Genomic DNA, 6,612 nt, shown 5'->3' with positions numbered 1-6,612 from the left:
CTGCTTCCCCTTCCTTGTGCAAGTAATCACTCTGTCTTCACTGGGGCTACTCACTTGAGTAAGGGAACAGGATGTGTTCCACTGTTGACCAGTCCACAAGTAGGATAAACTCTTCGATGGGCTGTTGTCTCAATAATTTACCACTCATGTAGGGAGATTCAGATTCCTTACAAGTTCCCTAACTCTTTTGGCCAAAACCCTAGGGTTCTTCTGGCGTATCTGAACTCACCTACACAGTGCTTCACCATCTACACTGCTGTTTATACCCGTGCTAGCTGGGCATGCAGTGTGTGTCCTCTACACACCACCATAAATGGAGACCTACCTTAAGAGACATAGCTTGGAACATTCAAAGGAGTTAAGTGCCCAAACCCGATTGGCTGCACTTCCTTAGGTTCCTTTGGAAATCTCAAACTCTTGCCTGTTTTGCTAATCCAGAGGGATCTCCCTGGACGTCAACAGAACTGCTCACTCGGCAGGTAGCGATTGATCTATCGGGGATCAATATATCGCGTCTCGTCTAGACGCGATATATCGATCCCCGAACACGCTCCCGTCGACTCCGGAACTCCACCAGGGCGAGCGGCGGTAGCGGAGTCGACGGGGGAGCCGTGGCCGTCGATCCCGCGCCGTGAGGACGGGAGGTAAGTCGAAATAAGATACGTCGACTTCAGCTACGCTATTCCCGTAGCTGAAGTTGTGTATCTTACATCAACTCCCCCCTCCCCTGGTGTAGACCAGCCCAAAGAAAGCGGCCATTGAAAAGCCTGACCCCAAAGAAGCTCCTGGAATATTTGGAGTGAGAAACACTATCTGTTTAAGGGACTTATCCGGCTCCCATCATTGTAGTCTCTGAGCACCTCACAATCTGTAATGATTTAATCTCACAGCACCCCTGGGGGGCGGGGCAGTGCCATTATCCCCATTGAAGAAATAGAGAATTGAGACACGGAGATCCTAAGCGCCTGATCCAAGGCCTCCCCACAGCGGAGACTTGCTCCTAGGTCTCTCAGCTTCTAGGCCAGCAACCTAACCCCAGATCAGCCTGAACCAGCAAGACTTTTCTAAAGAAGATGGATTTTTTTATCTTCGCGTCCCAGTTCGTGGCTCATTATTTAAAACCTCCAGCCATGTCTGAGGTGACCTAATGCTAATACTGTGCAGATTTACAGTTGCTGACTTCCTGTTAACGTCAGCCGCGTATAAATCAGCAGAGAATTTGGCTCATTACTCATTGGTGCATTCCCTCTTCGTAGGTTCTTTCTGGACAAAGGCAGGTTGATTTGGATTCGCCTGTGTTTTCGCCCGTGTTGCCTGCTGACAACATAATGTATTATTCACCTGCCTGGTTTGCGTCCATCACAGTCTGCACGCCCTCCGTACATTAAATGTTAATTCATGAAAGTTTAGACACAAGAGCTGGCAGGAGGATGACAATTCTCTTTTGCAGCAACTTTCGAGGTTTGAAAGTTGGTCTCCACGTTGGAATGAAAACTTCTGAACGTTTTTACTTATTGGAATGGTGTCAACGTGTCCATTTTCTGGTTGAAACCTCCATATGAAATGTTGTAGGGGTCCACAAATGAAAAAAGTTTGAAAACCACAGCTGTAAAGCATCAGTCTCACCCGCTGCCTCTGACAAAAGCTTTATGGAAACAGCTACATTTTGTCAAAAATGTTCCAACCAGTTCTAGTAGACACATCACTGAGAGTGGCTGGGATGGGTGCAATGGAGACATCCAGTAGTTAAATCGGTGCATGTATGGTGTTACCTCTTTTCGACTCAAGCAGTTAGCTAGTTTTCAGGGTCTAGCGGGTTATTTCCATTAGGAGGAGAAACTGCTGATGGAGTCAGGTACTTCTTTGATGCAATCCTATTTACGTACATAGTCTTGTTTCCCTGAACACAGCAAGAATCAAACAGCAGGACACAGTTACAAGCCTCTTTCGGTCAGCACTCAGCCCAAAAGCTCTCTCTTAGCTTTTTCTCTTGATCTTGCTACCAGGGCTTCTCTGGCTGTGTCTGGAGCTTCTTTGGTCCTTCTGTGTGTTTCTGTTGGTTGTTTCTCTCTCTCTCTCACACACATGCGCGCACACACACACACACACACGCACACACGCACCCCTCTCTCCCTCCCTCCCTCCTTCCACCAACCAATGCCCCAACCCCTGCATTCACTATGTCAGTCTCTAGGGGAAACCCCTTGGGCCACCTGGCTCAGCTTCTCCTCAAGCCTTGAGTAGCCTATTGTTCATTTGTGGTAGCCAGAACATTATCAGAGGCAGAGCAACATGCATCTTTCTACAGCACTTGGCCTAAAGCTACAAGTCCAGTGGATTCATTAAATGTTTATTAAATGCTCAACAGCTAAGTCTTGGTGCACCTTCACAGACTACTTCCACTGTCTGGGCCCTGACGAGGACGGGTCATGGTGGGATGGGCAGGTGTCTGGTAGGAGCTTGTTGAGGCTAGAGAGAGGGAGGAACTAGCAGCAGAAAGACAGGTCGACACAGGAGAGAGTCTGAACTGTGCTGGGGGATGGAGCAAAGGGAGCCAGAAGATTTGCTGGGGACATAGCTCAGGGGTGGGATAAGGCTGGCTAAGCTTCAGAGACACATCTCATTCTGGGGATGCTTATATATGAGCAAATAAAAAAACACAGTAAGAGACCCCAAGAAGTGCCACTGGGGCTAAACAACAAAGTTAAAGAAGCAGTGAGAGACAAAAAGGCATCCTTTAAAAAGTGGAAGTTAAATCCTATTAAGGAAAATAGAAAGGAGCATAAATTCTGGCAAATGAAGTGTAAAAATATAATTAGGAAGGCCACAAAAGAATTTGAAGAACAGCTAGCCAAAGACTCAAAAAGTAATCGCAAACATTTTTTTAAGTACATCAGAAGCAGGAAGCCTGCTAAACAACTAGTGGGGCCACTGGACAATCGAGATGTTAAAGGAGCACTCAAGGACGATAAGGCCATTGCAGAGAAACTAAATGAGTTCTTGTCATCGGTCTTCACGGCTAAGGATGTGTGGGAGATTCCCAAACCTGAGCCATTCTTTTTAGGTGATAAATCTAAGGAACTGTTGCAGATTGAGGTGTCAATAGAGGAGGTTTTGGAACACATTAATAAACTAAACAATAATAAGTCACCAGAACCAGATGGTATTCACTCAAGAGTTCTAAAGGAACTTAAATGGGAAATTGTAGAACTACTAACTGTAGTTTGTAACCTATCATTTAAATCAGTTTCTTTACCAAATGACTGGAGGATAGCTAATGTGATGCCAATTTTTAAAAAGGGCTCCAGAAGTGATCACAGCAATTACAGGCCGGTAAGCCTGACTTCAGTACTGGGCAATCTGGTTGAAATTATAGTAAAGAACAAAATTGTCAGACACATAGATGAACATAATTTGTTGGGGAAGAGTCAACATGGTTTTTATAAAGGGAAATCATGCCTCCCCAATCTACTAGAATTCTTTGAGGGGGTCAACAAGCATGTGGACAAGGGGATCCATTGGATATAGTGTACTTAGATTTTCAGAAAGCCTTGACAAGGTCCCTCACCAAAGGCTCTTAAGCAAAGTAAAGCAGTCATAGGATAAGAGGGAAGGTTCTCTCATGGATTGGTAACTGGTTAAAAGACAAGAAACAAAGGGTAGGAATAAATGGTCAGTTTTCAGAATGGAGAGAGGTAAATAGCGGTGTTCCCCACGGGTATGTACTGGGACCAGTCCTATTCAACATATTCATAAATGAGCTGAAAAAAGGGGTAAACAGTGAGGTGGCAAAATTTGCAGCTGATACAAAACTACTCCAGATAGTTAAGGCCCAGGCAGACTGCAAAGAGCTACAAAAGGATCTCTCAAAACTGGGTGACTGGGCAACAAAATGGCAGATGAAATTCAATGTTGATAAATGCAAAGTAATGAACATTGGAAAACATAATCCTAACTATACATCTAAAATGATGGGGTCTAAATTAGCTGTTACCACTCAAGAAAGAGATCTTAGAGTCATTGTGGACAGTTCTCTGAAAACATCCACTCCATGTGCAGTGGCAGTCAAAAATGCAAACAGAATGTTGGGAATCATTAATAAAGGGATAGATAATACGACAGAAAATATCATATTGCCTCTATATAAATCCATGGTATGCCCACATCTTGAATACTGCGTGCGGATGTGGTGGCCCCATCTCAAAAAAGATATATTGGAATTGGAAAAGGTTCAGAAAAGGGCAACAAAAATGATTAGGGGTATGGAACAGCTTCCATAGGAGGAGATATTAAGCAGACTGGGACTTGTCAGCTTGGTAAAGAGACGACTAAGGGGGGGGGATATGATAGAGGTCTATAAAATCATGACTGGTGTAGAGAAAGTAAATAAGGAAGTATCATTTACTCCTTCTCATAACACAAGAACTACAGGGTCACCAAATGAAATTAATAGGTAGCAGGTTTAAAACAAACAAAAGGAAGTATTTTTTCACACAGTGCACAGTCAAACTGTGGAACTCCTTGCCAGAGGATGTTGTGAAGGCCAAGACTATAACAGGGTTCAAAAAAAGAACTAGATAAATTCATGGAGGATAGGTCCATCAATGGCTATTAGCCAGGATGGGCAGGGATGGTGTCCCTAGCCTCTGTTTGCCAGAAGCTGGGAATGGGCGACGGGGGATGGATCACTTGATGATTCCTTGTTCTGTTCATTCCCGCTGGGGCATCTGGCATTGGCCACTGTTGGAAGACAGGATATTGGGCTAGATGGACCTTTGGTCTGACCCAGTATGGCCGTTCTTATGAGTGAACCCAAACCTTTGGCATTTGTGAAGGTCTCCATCCCTGAATGCCACGTCTCCACGCCCCGCCGGCCCAGGCTCACCCTGCTATCAGTGGTGAGCACATTGCCGCTCCCAGGCACTGAGGCGCAATGACATTCGCATGCCAGGCCTGGGCTTTGCAGAGCCCGGTGCAAAGGAAAGGGTGAGGGGGCCTCGAGCAGACTGGGACTGCTTGGCAGGGGGAGGATGCTCATTAGGGAGATGGGAAGGAGGGGGGGACAGGGCACTTGTCATGTCTGTGGTAGTGTCACAAGCAGGGAGCAGACGGACAGGGAAGATTTCAGCCCCTGGGAGGGGGTTGGGACTGTGCAGTTCAAAGGAGGGGGAGTCAGGCCATGGAGAGGGGGATGAGCTACATTGCATGCTGGGACGAATGCTGACAAAACAAAGGCCTGCCACAGTGTGGCTGAACAATTAGGGTATCTATCTAGGGCTGGCCCTGTTAGCTGAGAAATCCCCAGGGAGCTCCTTCTTCTCTCAGCAGCATCCTCTCCTCACTGACTTTCAAAGCACGCTGCTTTGGTGTCTTCAAACAGCTCTGAGCTGAAAGCAGCTGGGGTGGTTTCACGCCCCTCCTCTTCCCCCAACCAGATGTATTTTCTTTCTACTGTTTTGCCCTTTATTGATGGTGTGCAGAGCTCTGCTTTCACTAAGGGCAACTGAAATGCTGCTCCTGACTGCGATTTTGGAGGTGCCAGCTGATCAATAGGATAGCGCCAACGTGGTCCGTGAAATCGCCGGCTCTGCACTGGGCCATGTTGTGCAGGATCTAAGCCGGCAGCTCAGCGATCCAATCAGACCTCTCTCCCCAAGGACCTACTTCATGGGGCAACGGCTGCCTGCAAAACTTGTTGTTACTTGTTTGTTTGCTGGTTAGTTAAATAGGTTCGTTGGGGACCGAGTCTGATCTCGCTGACGACAGTGTGAATCCAGAGTAACTCCATGGAAGCTACTGGAGACAACTCGAGTTATGTTGCTGCTGCTAAGAGCGGAATTCATCCGTTAGATAGTTGTGTAGAAGCAAATTCTACCCTGCCTTGTATCCCTGGCCCCCTCTCTGTAAGCAGTGGGGTTGCTTAGGGCAGAAGTTATCATTTGGAGTTCCAGGGGGAGGGATAGCTCAGTGGTTTGAGCATTGGCCTGCTAAACCCAGCGTTGTGAGCTCAGTCCTTGAGAGGACCATTTTAGGGATCTGAGGCAAAAATCTGTCTGGGGGTTGGACTAGATGACCTCCTGAGGTCCCTTCCAACCCTGATAGTCTATGATTCTATGATGTTTCAGAGGAAGGAACAAACAACTAACCCTTAATGTACCTATTCAACTGTGCAATCCTTTGGAGTGGTGGGAGATTCCTTTTGAACGCCCCCAGCCGATCAGTGCGTGCTCTGCACTCTGGAGCAATCGAACTGGGATTCCTGGTAACTTTGGCCAGGTCTACACTACCGCGGTAGTTCGACGGCTGGCAATCGAACTTACGGGTTCGATTTATCGCGTCTGGTCTGGACGCGATAATTCGAACCAGGAAGTGCTCGCCATCGACTACGGTACTCCACCTCAGCGAGAGGAGTACTGCGGAGTCGACGGGGGAGCCTGCCTGCCGCGTGTGGACCGTGTCTGAACCGCGGTAAATTCGAACTAAGGTATGTCGACTTCAGCTACGTTATTCACGTAGCTGAAGTTGCGTACTTTAGATCGAATTGGGGTGTTAGTGTAGACCAGGCCTTTGTGACTTGGTTTCTGCATCGGACAAGGTTCTTCTTGGAGGTCA

This window comes from Terrapene carolina, unplaced genomic scaffold (assembly GCF_002925995.2).
Source record: "Terrapene carolina triunguis isolate 2854851 unplaced genomic scaffold, T_m_triunguis-2.0 Scaffold35098, whole genome shotgun sequence".
NCBI classification, from domain to species: domain Eukaryota; kingdom Metazoa; phylum Chordata; order Testudines; family Emydidae; genus Terrapene; species Terrapene triunguis.
This window is presented reverse-complemented; position numbering follows the sequence as displayed.